Source organism: Schistocerca nitens, chromosome 8 (genome assembly GCF_023898315.1).
Source record: "Schistocerca nitens isolate TAMUIC-IGC-003100 chromosome 8, iqSchNite1.1, whole genome shotgun sequence".
In the NCBI taxonomy this organism is placed as follows: domain Eukaryota; kingdom Metazoa; phylum Arthropoda; class Insecta; order Orthoptera; family Acrididae; genus Schistocerca; species Schistocerca nitens.
In genome coordinates, this window is record NC_064621.1 from 287,679,096 (window position 1) to 287,694,266 (window position 15,171).

The 15,171-nt window shown below is 43.2% G+C and overlaps 1 protein-coding gene across 1 annotated transcript in view; it reads left to right on the plus strand.

Moving 5' to 3' along the window:
• Positions 1-15,171, plus strand: part of LOC126198552 (tryptophan 2,3-dioxygenase) — a 448,771-nt gene that overhangs the window by 299,774 nt on the left and 133,826 nt on the right. The gene's annotated exons all lie outside the window — the stretch shown is intronic.

Below are 15,171 nucleotides of genomic sequence, written 5' to 3' on the forward strand. Positions count from 1 at the left end.
ACTATTGATGACAGATAGCTGGTAACAGTGTGTGCCGTAAAATATCTGGGAGTAACTACCCAGAGCAATCAAAGTGGAATGAGCACGTTAAACGAACAGTAGGGAAAGCAGATGCCATACTGAGATGCATATGAAGAATCTTAACGAAATGTAACTCATCCACGAAGGAAGAAGCTTACGAGGCGCTTGTTCGACTGATTCTTGAGTATTGTTCATCAATCATACCTCAGCAGGTATGACCGGTAGAGGAAATAGAGAAGATCCAACGAAGAGCGGCACTCCAGTGATAGCCGCTACAAGAGAGGTGTTGAAACTTCCTGGCAGACCGAGACTCGAAGTCGGTACCTTTGCCTTTCGCGGGCGAAAGGCAAAGTTCCCGAGTTCGAGTCTCAGTCTGGCACACAGTTTTAATCCGCTCGGAAGTTTCATACCAGCGCACACTCCGCTGCAGAGTGAAAATTTCATTCAAGAGAGGCGTTGTGTATCACGGAGGGGTTTACTGTTGAAATTTCGAGAGAGAACTTTTCTGGAAGTGTCGGGCAACGTCTTAATTCCTCCCACATAGCTCTCGCGAAATGGCAAAGACAAGAAAATTCGTGAAATACACAGGCTTACCAGCAATAATTCTTCACATGCACCATGTGCAAGTGAAGCAGGAAATGGGGATCAGTGAGTGGTATCAGAAGTTGATTCCGCCACACACGGTAAGGTGGCTAGCGGAATCTAATGCAGATGTAAAACAATTCTGGGAGATGCTCAAGAAGAAAGGAAATTAAGGTCTGACGTCCTGTCGATGACGAGATTGTCAGAGATCAAGTTCGGTTTGGAAAGGATGAGAACGGAAAGCGCTTGAAATCATTGTTGTGAATAGGATACCAATTGTTAGCCACACCTCTTTACATACACATTAACACAAAGAGGGTTATCTGACAATCATTTGCTTCTTTTGACTTTGTGCCGCATTGGTCCAGGGCCAGCATGGCTGTTAACGGATTTTGGCATGGTTAAGTAGAGAGGTGGGCGGATATCCTTCCCGTCGCCACCTCCTTACTTCCCCCTCCCTTCCCCCCAAGTACGTAATATGTGAATCACAACTTTCCTTGCGTAGTGTAATTCATTTGAAAGCGAGCAGAAGTTTTTCTACATGTTTAAGAAATCGTGTAACTGAGGCAGAACTTCGGTACCAGTCTGGAATTCATCTAGTGGGATGTGGAAAACTGCTTAAAACTACATACAAACTGGCTGGCGCACTAACACACATCATTAACCCGCCAGGTGGACTCAATCCAGACCTCGTTCGCCTCCCCATCCCAGAAGCAGTGCTTTGAAATGCACAGCTATGAGGGAGGGTAAAGAATATTATCTGATAGTACTGCAAATAGGACGGCAGAGGTAGCCGAGCGGTTCTAGGCGCTACAGTCTGGAACCGCGCAACCGCTACGGTCGCAGGTTCGAATCCTGCCTCGGACATGGATGTGTGTGACGTGCTTAGGTTAGTTAGGTTTAAGTAGTTCTAAGTTCTAGGGGGCTGATGACCTCAGAAGTTAAGTCCCATAGTGCTCAGAGCCATTTGAACCATTTTGAACTGCACCTACATTTCCAAGCACGGTGTATGATCCCAGTTGGAGTTATTGATGGGAACAACAACACGAAAACAATCGATTCAGTCCGTTGTTGGAAAACAATCGACTCATTCGGCTGTGGTTATACATATCGGTTGAATTATTCATTCATTCTTTTGAACAAAATTAGTCTGTGTGAGTGACCGAATGAAAACAGTCGATTCTGTCACATGGATAACCATTCATTGTTTTGAGTGAACCAGTCTGTGGGAGCAACTGAATCAAAGCAGTCGTTCAGCTGATCAGACTACTCATTCATTCTTTTGAATTTAACTATAGTTGGTGGCCGAGTTTAGGTATGTTCTGCACACCTGCAGCAGGCATTCTCTGGCACCAATGAGCGTTCAGTAGTGTTATGAGAGCTCTGCGGTGAATGCTGTAGTTACGGTGGACACAAAATACCTTGGCCACTAGATGCGCATTCGGCTGGGGATGTGTGGGAGTGATGGGGGGTCTCTCAGAGCGCTGTTGGGGAAGTGCTGCGTGCTGGGTGGGAAGGACCGTTCTAAACTGAAGCCTATGCTCACATTTTTATATACAGGGTGTACATAAAGTCAGGGAACACTTTCAATTATATGTTGCACAAGAACCGAACATTGTGCAGATAACATACATATGTCATTTTGAAGAGAAACCCTGAAAGTTTATTTTCATATATGCCGCCACAGCGTAGTTTGGTAATTTGCTGATAGTCAGCGCTAGTCCCAAACATGGCGAGTTCAGGAGCGTAGCGAGCTTTCTGTGTGTTGGGAGTTCAACAGAAACTGGATATTCCTACTTGAACATGTTGCAGTAATGGCTGATGCCTCAAATTCAATCGGACTCTCCTTTCATCTTTCAGCAGGATGGGGCTCCACACCATTTTCATTGTGAAGTTCGTGGGTACCTGAACACGGAGCTGCCGCATCGATGGATCGGCTGTGCTGCAGAACGGGACTGTTGTTTCATGAAATGGTCTCCCAGATCACCAGATCTCACTCCGTGTGACTTTTCTGTGGGGGCACATTAAAGATCTGGTGTATGTACCACCTCTACCACTTGATGTAGTAGAGCTCCGGGAGAGAATACGGGAATTTACTGCCACAGTAGATGATGAGTAGGGCAAGAATTCAATTACCGTCTTGACGTCTGCCGCGTCACTCATGGTTCGCATATCGAATGTTTGGCAAAAAAACTTTCAGAGTTTCTCTTCAAAATGCTGTATGTATGACATCTGTACATTGTTTAGTTCTTGTGGAATAAATAATTGAAAGTGTTCCCAGACTTTGTCTACACCCTGTATTCTAAGTGGAGCAGCTCCACATACACACTTGCATGGTGACCATTCAAAAACATCCAAGGGGAAAGTGTTCTTACCATTTATCAGTAAGTCACTGATCGCATTGGAAAAATTTAAACAAGTACGATGTGGAAACTTTTCAGACCCACTGCGAAAATAAAAGAATGTTTAAGATCCGCAAAAGATAAACGACATCCTCTAACTGCACCAGGTATCTATAAAATTCTGTGCCGTTGTGGAAAGGTCTATATAGGCACAACAGAAAGAAGTGTCAACACCCGTCTGGGTGAACATAAAAGGAACTGCCGCCTCGGACATTTTGATAAATCGGCTGTAGCGGATCATGTGTTTCAGGAAGGTGATCATGAAATCAAGTTTAGTGAGACGACCGTCATAGCAAAGACGTCGCATTATTATTAGCGAATGTACAGAGAGCCTATTGAGATTGCCAAACACTGCAATAATTTTAACAGAAAAGATGAAGCCATTAAGCTGGATAAGATACGGATGTCAACATTGCAACAACAGCGTGACAATCGATTAATTTCAACTAAGAAAGTTGGCAATATCAGAGATCAAAGCACCGCCGGCGTCACGTGATTGACAGCGGCGCCCTCTGGATGGATTATATATACGGCGCGCACTCGCGCTCTCGTTGCAGTTCCCCGTTTGTCCCCGGAGGATGCCTTCCACAATCGAAGGCGAAACGTCGGGTGAGAGTTTTATGTACGGACCACGGCATCTCAGCCTGGAAGTGTTAAGTGACCATGATCATTTAATTATGAACTGAATGGAGTAATTTTTCTTTTCATCATTTAAAACTCATTCATATGCTGTTGTGGATTAAATTGTTCCAGATGCCATTAACGCACAACTAATTAACCTGACGTATCACTGGAGTTGGCCTGCCATCACTTAAATTGCAGACCCCAGACAAAAACACTGAAGACCCCGGACGTGTGGGTCAAATCGGGTTATTTTCCCGGACACAAACAGTCTGTAGATGATAAGTTGTCCGATGGGGACGATGTTCCACGTGGAGCATGGACAAGATGGGAGGAATGTTTCCTCGCTTGCGTTTCAGTGCTAACAATGATAGCGGGCGCGTGCCTCCTACCGATCAGCAGATATAAATTACACGTTGAGAGTAGAGTAAAAAGGAACTGTGAAAGCGCATTATAGAGACGTTCCTATTCAGACGTAGTACTAATCTGCAGTAAGGAAAATGAACGTAAATGAAATCAGTGTTTGCAGGTCGATGAGTAGAAGGTGGTGGTAAGGTACTATGGGACCAAATTGGTTCAGTCATCGGTCCCTAGTCTTACACACTAACTGATCTAACTTAAACTAACTTACGCTGAGGACAACACACACACCCATGCCCGAGGGAGGATTCGAACCTCCAACGGGAGGAGCCGCGCGAACTGCGAAAAAGCGCCTGAGACCGCATGGCTACCCCGCTCGACTAATGAGCAGAAGGCAAATGATATTTAAGACATTCAGTTATCTGGCGGGCGGAGCGGTGTCGCGGTGTATGCGATCGCCCATTGTCGGTGGCTTCTCATTGTCTCAATAAAGAAGTATGAAAAATAAAAGGTGTTCGAAAATTGTCTTTACGACTTTGATCACATGTATTTCAGAAATTGGGATGGTAGAAAAGAGCGGTTTGTGACAATGTTTATATACACCTAAGGTTCTAGTTGCTGCTTAACACAGTTCGCCGGCCGGAGTGGCCGAGTGGTTCTAGGCGCTACAGTCTGGAACCGCGCGACCGCTACTGTCGCAGGTTCGAATCCTGCCTCGGGCATGGATGTGTGTGATGTCCTTAGGTTAGTTAGGTTTAAGTAGTTCTAAGTTCTAGGCGTCTGATGACCTCAGATGTTGTCCCAAAGTGCTCAGACCCATTTGAACCATTTTTCAACCAAAGATGAAGGAGTGTGAGCAGGCATACAGTATTTATCAGTGCTTGTAAATTTTCTTCGGCATGTCTGTATTCTTCAACAGCCTTATGAAAACATTCAACTCAAGTTTCATAATAGTTCACTCTAGTCACTAACATTGCTTTCGTACTTTCTACAACAAACTGCGTTTTGTCACTGCTCCATACATCACTCATTTGCGAAAACGCCTTTTCAGTAACAACAACCCGATACATGTGAAATTACAATTCGGGATAAATCGTTTCGTAATTATTAAATCCGGAACAAACAGGTGTCCCGAATTACTTTTGAAACAATTTGGGGCTGAGCTAGAAAAATTGTGACTATCACGAAGAAAGGGGGGACGGAGAAACGGATGGTCATCTTAAATACGTGCATCGTTTATAGCACAAAAGTTATGTAAGCGATATTCCAGTTCCATTTCCGGCCTAGGACGTCCTCATTAAAGTGTGCTATTGCTGCTCTAACGCGAGCTCACAACTCATGCAAGCAAGTCCCGCCAGAAGAAAAAAATGCAGTGGGGTTCGGCAGGACCTGGGTACCGGACCTAATCTGTACAAACCATTCCACACACCATGCCAGCTCCTAGAGGGTGGGCAACGAATAACTAACACGGAAAAATAAGAAAAAGCAGCTTTAGGAGTGTGTGAACATTATGCTACAAACCGGACCTTTCTATCTATTCCCATTTCTAAAACATACTTGATCAAAGTTGTAAAGATAATTTTGTAAAATAGTGTATACGTATAGGAGAGCGGCTAAGGGTGCAGCCGCTGCGTTTTTAAGAGACTAAAACGAAGAAACTAATTATAGTTAAGTCCTCTAACTAATTGTAGCTAATGTCTATATGCAGTCAATCGAACTTCCACAGGCACGAAAAAAAGGTCCAGTTTTACCCCTGACAGTTGCATGAAAATCTCTCCAGCACGCCTCTGTACGACCTCAAAATTAGAACCAAACCGAGGAAATCCGGACGTATTGCAGCCGTAGCTGAGTTAGCAAAAGTGAGTGCATTGATTCCCTTAAGGGTATAAGAACAAGAAAGGAACCTTGCCTCGTTTTAGTGACAGTTTGCATTCCGTTTTATAGTCAGTGTGTGATGATGTCCACAAATGCAAAATCGTTTGAATATTCAGCCATTCATTTATGCGGACGGTAAATACTTTGTACAGAAAAATACATCACCAGTTACCATGTTTTCAGTTTTACAGGTAGTGTCTGATACGCCAGGTAAAACCGCTGGTCAGAACAGGTAATAGGATTGTGGAGAATGCCAAAGGTTGAGGTCAGTTTCTCCTTCTAACTGCCTTTAATTGTAATTTAATAACCTTTACAACCAAAGCGGCACGTAGCCGGATCTTTACGAATGCAACTCTTTCATGGCTGAAGGCCTCCAAACAAGAAATCTTAACAAATCAACAAGATAAAAATCCAATTAAGATAGCAATAAAATAATTTTTAAAAAAAACAGCAAACATATGCAAAGTGCAATAAAAATGGCTGAGGGCCACAATTAAATTTCAAAATTTTAGAATATATTATCATAGACTTTTAAAGGCAGAAGGCCAGAATGTTTAACAACAAGAAATATTAAAAATCAACAATATTAAAACGCAATTAAAGAGGCAAATCAAATAAATAAAGAAACGTATCACGGCTACATGGAAAGCCTTAAGGCTAAGCAGATAGAACATACATATGCAAGGTGCAATACCAATGGCTGAAGGCCACAATTAAGTTTCAAAATTTTAAAATATAGTACCATAATCTTTTAAAGGCAGATGGCCGCAATGTTTAAGCTTGAAAGACAAATTTAAAAATTAATTTTGCAAACCTTTTCAGTAAAAAAATCACCATAAGCCTTGAATTTATGGTTGCTGACAACAGATAATTAAACACCAGTGGCACTCAGAAGCCACTCGTTCACGTAGGCGAGACAGGTGGTGAGCCCAGCTACACTTGATCCGTCGGAACCCAACCAGGCTACAGCCAGGGACCGACCGACACAACGACTTGCTTCCCGTCAATCAGTACATGAGAACTCAAACCGGAAAGGTTACAAACGTGATAATCCACAATGGAGTATGCATTAGCTGTAAAAATTACACACCATGTTGGACAGCGACAACACGTGAGGAAAGGACGCTGCCTGAAATTACGTTAGTGGTCAGGGCAGGTAACCGAAACACTAACGGCCACTAGGCAGAAAATTCCGCTGGTACACTTGAATTTGAAACACGGTAATATAATTAACTTCACTCAAAGAACACTGCCTGAATTTACATCAGTGCCCAGGGCAGGTAACCAGAATACTAACGGCCACAAGACAGAAAATTCCACTGGTGCTTTCAAATTGTAGTCGACCAAAATAGTTAGTTGCCCCGCATGGCGGCTAAATTTCAGCAAACCACTGAAACGAGCCACCACAAATGAATGGACGTGGCTTGGATAGTTTACTCAACTTTGACGCCCTGAGTCGGTGAAACACGAAGCTCGTAGCGATCGGACAGCTCCACACACGCTCCGACACTGCGCAGGGGCTGCCAGCGGCCGCAGCGGACTACACCGCGCAGAGATAACAATCCTCGTCCGCAACAACCGACCGACTGCCTCCAGACCCCCTAGCCGGAAACTATATGCACCAAACCAAAGATGGTACACGGCGCAAATATCGATACACATCGCTGCTGCCACACGTCGAAGGATGAAAACCACGACGTAACCGCAACAAGGGCGGGAAACCAAACACACATACACTCCTGGAAATGGAAAAAAGAACACATTGACACCGGTGTGTCAGACCCACCATACTTGCTCCGGACACTGCGAGAGGGCTGTACAAGCAATGATCACACGCACGGCACAGCGGACACACCAGGAACCGCGGTGTTGGCCGTCGAATGGCGCTAGCTGCGCAGCATTTGTGCACCGCCGCCGTCAGTGTCAGCCAGTTTGCCGTGGCATACGGAGCTCCATCGGAGTCTTTAACACTGGTAGCATGCCGCGACAGCGTGGACGTGAACCGTATGTGCAGTTGACGGACTTCGAGCGAGGGCGTATAGTGGGCATGCGGGAGGCCGGGTGGACGTACCGCCGAATTTCTCAACACGTGGGGCGTGAGGTCTCCACAGTACATCGATGTCGCCAGTGGTCGGCGGAAGGTGCACGTGCCCGTCGACCTGGGACCGGACCGCAGCGACGCACGGATGCACGCCAAGACCGTAGGATCCTACGCAGTGCCGTAGGGGACCGCACCGCCACTTCCCAGCAAATTAGGGACACTGTTGCTCCTGGGGTATCGGCGAGGACCATTCGCAACCGTCTCCATGAAGCTGGGCTACGGTCCCGCACACCGTTAGGCCGTCTTCCGCTCACGCCCCAACATCGTGCAGCCCGCCTCCAGTGGTGTCGCGACAGGCGTGAATGGAGGGACGAATGGAGACGTGTCGTCTTCAGCGATGAGAGTCGCTTCTGCCTTGGTGCCAATGATGGTCGTATGCGTGTTTGGCGCCGTGCAGGTGAGCGCCACAATCAGGACTGCATACGACCGAGGCACACAGGGCCAACACCCGGCATCATGGTGTGGGGAGCGATCTCCTACACTGGCCGTACACCACTGGTGATCGTCGAGGGGACACTGAATAGTGCACGGTACATCCAAACCGTCATCGAACCCATCGTTCTACCATTCCTAGACCGGCAAGGGAACTTGCTGTTCCAACAGGACAATGCACGTCCGCATGTATCCCGTGCCACCCAACGTGCTCTAGAAGGTGTAAGTCAACTACCCTGGCCAGCAAGACCAGCAAGATCTCCGGATCTGTCCCCCATTGAGCATGTTTGGGACTGGATGAAGCGTCGTCTCACGCGGTCTGCACGTCCAGCACGAACGCTGGTCCAACTGAGGCGCCAGGTGGAAATGGCATGGCAAGCCGTTCCACAGGACTACATCCAGCATCTCTACGATCGTCTCCATGGGAGAATAGCAGCCTGCATTGCTGCGAAAGGTGGATATACACTGTACTAGTGCCGACATTGTGCATGCTCTGTTGCCTGTGTCTATGTGCCTGTGGTTCTGTCAGTGTGATCATGTGATGTATCTGACCCCAGGAATGTGTCAATAAAGTTTCCCCTTCCTGGGACAATGAATTCACGGTGTTCTTATTTCAATTTCCAGGAGTGTAGACAACGAAGTTCACGAAAACGCATAGTTGGGAGTGAGCACGGCTCAATGTCATAACTATTAAAAATTCACAAGCACAAATTTTCAGGACTATCTGTATGGCTTTGAGAATCAGTATGGTGCTAGAAGAGATTATTTAATATTTATTAATCTGTTTTAAAAACGTGTTATATTAAAATGTTTTTTTTCTATTTAAATAGTTATTTTCTGCTTTTTAGTCTTGAGTGTGTAAAATTTTTCAGTTGATTTCAAACACTTTGGTGAGATTACAGCAGGACATGTGGTAAACATAAGGTTTATTTCAGTTTCTCTTCAAGTGGGTCAACCAGTTTATTGCTCTCATAGGCATATCTCGCGAGAAAAATTAGAGAGAATCGAGCTGACAGAGAAGCTTAGCAACAATCGTTCTTAAGTGCGAAATATTCGCAACTGGAACAAGAAAACAGGGAAATAGAAGTGGTACATCAGGTACCTACTGTCTATCACATACGAGTAATGAAAGCGAGATAATATTGCATTGCCATCCAGTTGTGAGCTCAGTTGAAAGTTTCAAGTCTATTGCTTATCCGGAAGTTAATTTAAAATTAGTTGCAAAATTTGTACCGAACAGGCAGACCGACAGAAAAACAAAGTACCCTCCGCCACACACTAGACTCTAAAGCGAGTTAATATTACAGTATCATCCAGTTCTGAGCTGTGCTGAAAGTTTGAAGTCTCTAGCTCATCGGGAAATTAATTTAAAATCAACTTCAAAATTTGTACCGAAAAAAAAACCACACAAGAAACCGACCTAACGAAAACGTGTTAAAAAGCGGTTGTTCATTTATGTACACACAAATTTACAGTGCAGCACCAATTATTAAACTTTTAAAACCAACCAAAATTTGATATTTAATGCCACAAGTACGAAATTCGTATTTCTGTAAGTAAATATGTACATTTTGAATGTACCTTATTTTTAGAAATATACTCTTTATTCACTTCTCTATGAAGTAAAATACATAATTTGTCTCTAAGAAAGTGATCAACCGTAGTCATGGTTCATGTATAATCGAAAACGCTGAAAAAGTATGTAAATAAAATCACTCAAACCCAGTGAGAAAACCATCATATAACTCCCGAAAACGACGGAGACTTGTTTCTGTCGGTTGTCTCACACTGAATGAAACCACTCGAACACGGTGAGTGAAGACATTCATTAAGCTGACATGGCCCCTGGTACTAGTTTCAATGCTACGGTCGCAGGTTCGAATCCTGCCTCGGGCATGGATGTGTGTGATGTCCTTAGGTTAGTTAGGTTTAAGTAGTTCTAAGTTCTAGGGGACTAATGACCACAGCAGTTGAGTCCCATAGTGCTCAGAGCCATTTGAACTAGTTTCAACGTAACGTTAGCGACAGCCCCGGACAGTGCACAAGTCCCGTCCAATCACCCCTCTCCACATCAATCCATAGCCTAAGCTCCGCCCATGGTCTGCCGCATGTTCCAACATCAAAGTTGTTCGTATCACAGATATGCCAGTCATAACAAGGGAGAAAATCAGTAGTTAGTACGAAGTACAGTTTTTCCGGTACCATTGCGAAAAGAATTAGAAATATGTTCATTAATATGCGAGTTGAAAAATCATCAATAAGAAAGAAAAATAAAAATGGTATCCACCCTGTCTTTTTTATTTCATGAGCTTTCATCTGCACTATATCAAAAAATCTGATCTTTGTTAACTGCAGTGAGCGCAAATTTCCGTCACCTCGCGTAGTGTAAGAAATTCTGTTGGGAAATATTAATTGGTAGTATCGCCAAGGATCCTGTCCATTATCTCGATTGTCTAAAGTCAATGTTGTGCATAAAGAAGGCAAAGTCGATGTTTGGTTTGTTTCTGATTACCTCATTAAGACTAAAGAATATAAGAGTGGGATAATGTAGAAATGCGTAATGCAAGCAGTCAGATATTTATACAGTGATATTCTTCATTAATATTTGCTTGTGTAATGGGTGAATTTTTACTTGTGAACTCTTATGACTGCTTGCTTATAGCAGACACAAGATTACTTTGAGTTCTTTAGTGTTTGAGAGCTTTAGAGCTGCCTATTGTTAAACATATGTACATAATTTCGTCAGTGTAATTCCAACACATCTTATCGTACTTTAATGTCTGTTAGATATCAGTTTTGACAGTAGTTGGCCACAACAGTCAAGATTAGGTACCTTGTGTAAGATAACTTTATTGAGAGTGCATATCTGTGTTTCATTTTGAGTATTACACAAACTGCTAAGAAGTTCTAACAGCACAACACTGCTAGTATAAACAACCGCGGTAAAACAAAAAACGACGAACAAAAACACGACAGCGACGAGGACTATACCAAAGATTATATTGATGCGCTCTTGGTTGGTGTGGCAGGGGGTAGGTTTGGAGGGGGGTAAATGGACGAAATGGACGGGGCTTGTGCAAATGTCCGGGGCTGTCGCTAACGTTTCCTCTAGTTTCACTTGGTTGTTTCATTCGACTGAAGAAACCGACTGAACGAAAAAACAATCGACTAACGAATCGATCTTTAAAAACAGTCGATTGTTCCATCATTAGTTGCAGGTTGCCTATCTAACGGCCTGTAGACACAACAAAAAAATTTCATTATTTCGTATATTTACTGCCCGAATTTAAAAATTTAAAATGCTGTCATAATCCACTCACTAAGAGAGACAATCTTACGTTAAAGTGATAACAAAGTAAGTCAAGTATTGCAGTTGGAAACTGTGTATATGTCTTGCGGCAGGGTAACTCATGGCGCACAAATTACCCAGACGTTATTCATCCAGAATCTGAAAATGAGTGCACTTAGCGACCTCCAACAAACTTTACACATTATTTCAACGCTTTGCGGTGTTTTCTCTCTTTGACACCCACGCAGAATGATGAAAGTAAAAAGGTTTAACGCTTACTGCCACATTTACGCTGTTCATCTAGGAAAACTTCAGCATCAGACCTTATGTTTTAACTTATAACGTCTTTACTGCTAACTGTATTCGCAACACATTTGCAGGAAGTATCCACATATACCACTGAACATACTTGTACAGTTACATCATTTTACGACACATAGTTCAGGAGATATGACGTCATAAACATTTAGACACGTGAAAACCTAGCTTTTGCGTAAAATAGAGCTCAAATTACCGCAGGCTATACTCATTCAATGTTTGATTCTGAACGCACTTAGCGATTTCCAGCCAAATTCAAACGTAACTTCAAATCGTATCTGAACTTTGTCTTCCTTACTTGCGTAACGCAAACAGTTAACACATAGACTCAAGACGTTTGAAGCTGTTTTATACATGGGAATTCGATTGTTTAAAGGATTGGCGGTGGCCGGGAGGAGGAGGTGGGGGGGGGGGGGGGCGGCGGCGTTACTGGTTTCCTACTAAGTACTTTAAATAAACATTACAACCTTTAGAACCATGCCACTTGGAGGTAATGCTAAATGTAGACATTTTCCGCACTCCTTATAGCCCGCCACTAATTAACCTAAATATTTATACGTAATCCAACTATTCCACATTTATATTGGTAAATACTGTTTTCTTACGTAGTATGATCTATATCGTTCATCGACTGGCCCGCCTCATGTATACCAAACGGCATCTAAAACGGCGCATAATATCTCAAACATATACTGTTCAGTGGGTTATTCCAACGACTTTCAGCCATTGGTTCATTCGTAGAAAGGACAATGGTTTGCACAGACCACATGCCGTATATGGAGTATAGTGTGTTGCAAATGTTTCCGATAAATCTCATGTTACAAGACTACCATGCCAGATAACATTCTGCTAAAGGCTTCTAAACAAATGTGCTGCTTATCGGTATATTAGGTTCGCTTTAGTATAAGTGTGCGGACAGGAATAAAGGGTGACAGACTCATGGGGCACCACACGTAGCCGGAACATTTAATAACCAATGGAACACTCAATGTCCACTCAGTTCCCATACATTAATCCTTTGGATTTATCAGTTTGAGGACATATAAAGCCTTTGCTGAACGCCGCACCCATCATCAATGTGCATACGGTACAAAAGCTCGTGTCCCTTGCACATGTTCACAAACGAAGACAGCAAGGTGTGTTCGTACGAGTGACTGAGAAGGACGGCTGAAGGAAATGTTGCAACGGGTGTTAACTACGTGGAGAATCTCCTCTGTGCCAACACGCAGATGGTTAACACAGGATACAATCGCAATCATTTCAACAAATGTTTGTTTTTGGGAATACGTTTATCGTACGTTTCTTTTGGTGGTGGTCAGTACTGTCTCCTTCAACAATATTTAATACTTTGCCTTACTACCCTGTGTCTGGAATAGTTGCTGGGAATGTAAAGGAATCACTAGTCTGAGTCCATGTTCAAATAAACTTATATTTGAAACGAACAGCGGTCTGATTAGTATGATGACGAATTCATGAGTCTCGTATTTGCTTATTATCGAAGCTAAAAGATTATATTTCAATGTCACGGAGCCACATCTTATCCCCTCGTAGTCATCTCTTTGTAAACTTTAGAACTGTTTGCTCCGTACATGGATATGTTGCGCATATATGGACAGCAACTTATCAGTGTGCTGTGGTATCCATGTGACGGCGATCTGCAGCTTTTGGGGACGAAGTTGATAGTAATTTAGTATTTTGAGGAATAAGCTGATAATAATTTAGTATTTTGTGAAATAAGCTTGTAGTAATTTGGTATTTTGCGAAATAAGCTGATTGTAAAAAAACTAGGTTGTTTTGGAAATCAGCCTTATGCAAACACAATTAGTTTATTTTATATTTCCCAGTCATGTTTCTACACCAATGTGTCATCTACTGTGGGTTAAATTTTTATTTTCTGTAAAGTACAATATCACATTTGTAATAATTTAACTACTGTAGGCCTAAGAAATACAATATTTGCAATTTGCTTCGTTTTGTTTGGACACTCACCTTAAAATTACATCGCTAATTGAACTGTATTATTGTACATCCATTTTAGTGCTCGTTTTCGTCTGCAAACTAGCCATGAAGAAAATTATTGCGGATTTGTGGAGAGCTGTTTCGAGGTTAGAGGTTATGTACGTTTCTGTACTTACATTTTCCGTCCTGTTTCGTGGCCCTGATTGGTGTTTCAATCAGATACTATTTAGTGCATTGCTTTCACTCAGTTCTTCAAAAATTTCCGCTCACTACTTCACCTCACATGCACTTATACAAATAGTACTGATAATAATTGAGTATAATCCATTTTAAAGATGTGAGGTAAAGAGTGTAATGTTTTAACAGTAGCAGTTCGTAGCATGCAACCGTATCCCTATGCCAAATACAGCTAAACAACGCGATTCGAGAAACAATGCTCTCAACATCAATTTGTAAAACAGCCCACGACGCGAAAGCGCTAAAATACCTGCCCCAACACCAACGCCTCGATTGTGCTGATAGACTTTTTAGTGTTTTAACCTCATGAGCTAGGTTTCAAAATCTGATGATACAGCGTTGTCTCTTGAAACGTGTAGTTTGAGCAGGACGGAATTACGGTTGAATGCTGCCAGTTGTTACTGCTGAGCTGATAGCTTGGTGTTCGTAATATTTTAGAGGACGTCTCACATGCTTTAACAGTGATTTTCTTTGAGAAGAAGTCGAAGTTAAAATGTCCTACGTGTTAGAAGATGGCATGTGATAGCCAGGAAAGTCATTTTTTAATTAAATATTATCATTTGAGCGACAAGAAAGAGAGTGAAAATGAGTCAGTAGGTCATACGCGGAAGTAGCTTCAAACAAACAGCCAATGGGACTGGGCGGCTCATATCTGGGTGAGTAGGTCAGGAACTAAGGAAGGGGAGCGGCAGCGCACTTCTTGCATCAGCTGATCGCAACTACAGTGCTAAGAGGAAATATCGATATGTGTGACCATTCGGTGACGAAGAAGGAAAAGAAAGCAAATGGAGCTAGGGTTGAAACAGAAAGCAGTCGCTCGTGGAATCCTGATGGTATTCCAAACCCGCCATTATCTATGATAAGCCAAACGCGATGTAATCGTCTTGAAAAGCGGCGATTAAAACAGATGCGGCGCACCTGCTCTCCTTGGGGGTAACAACGTGCCGAAATTCTGCAGGACCTGCCTTGCACGG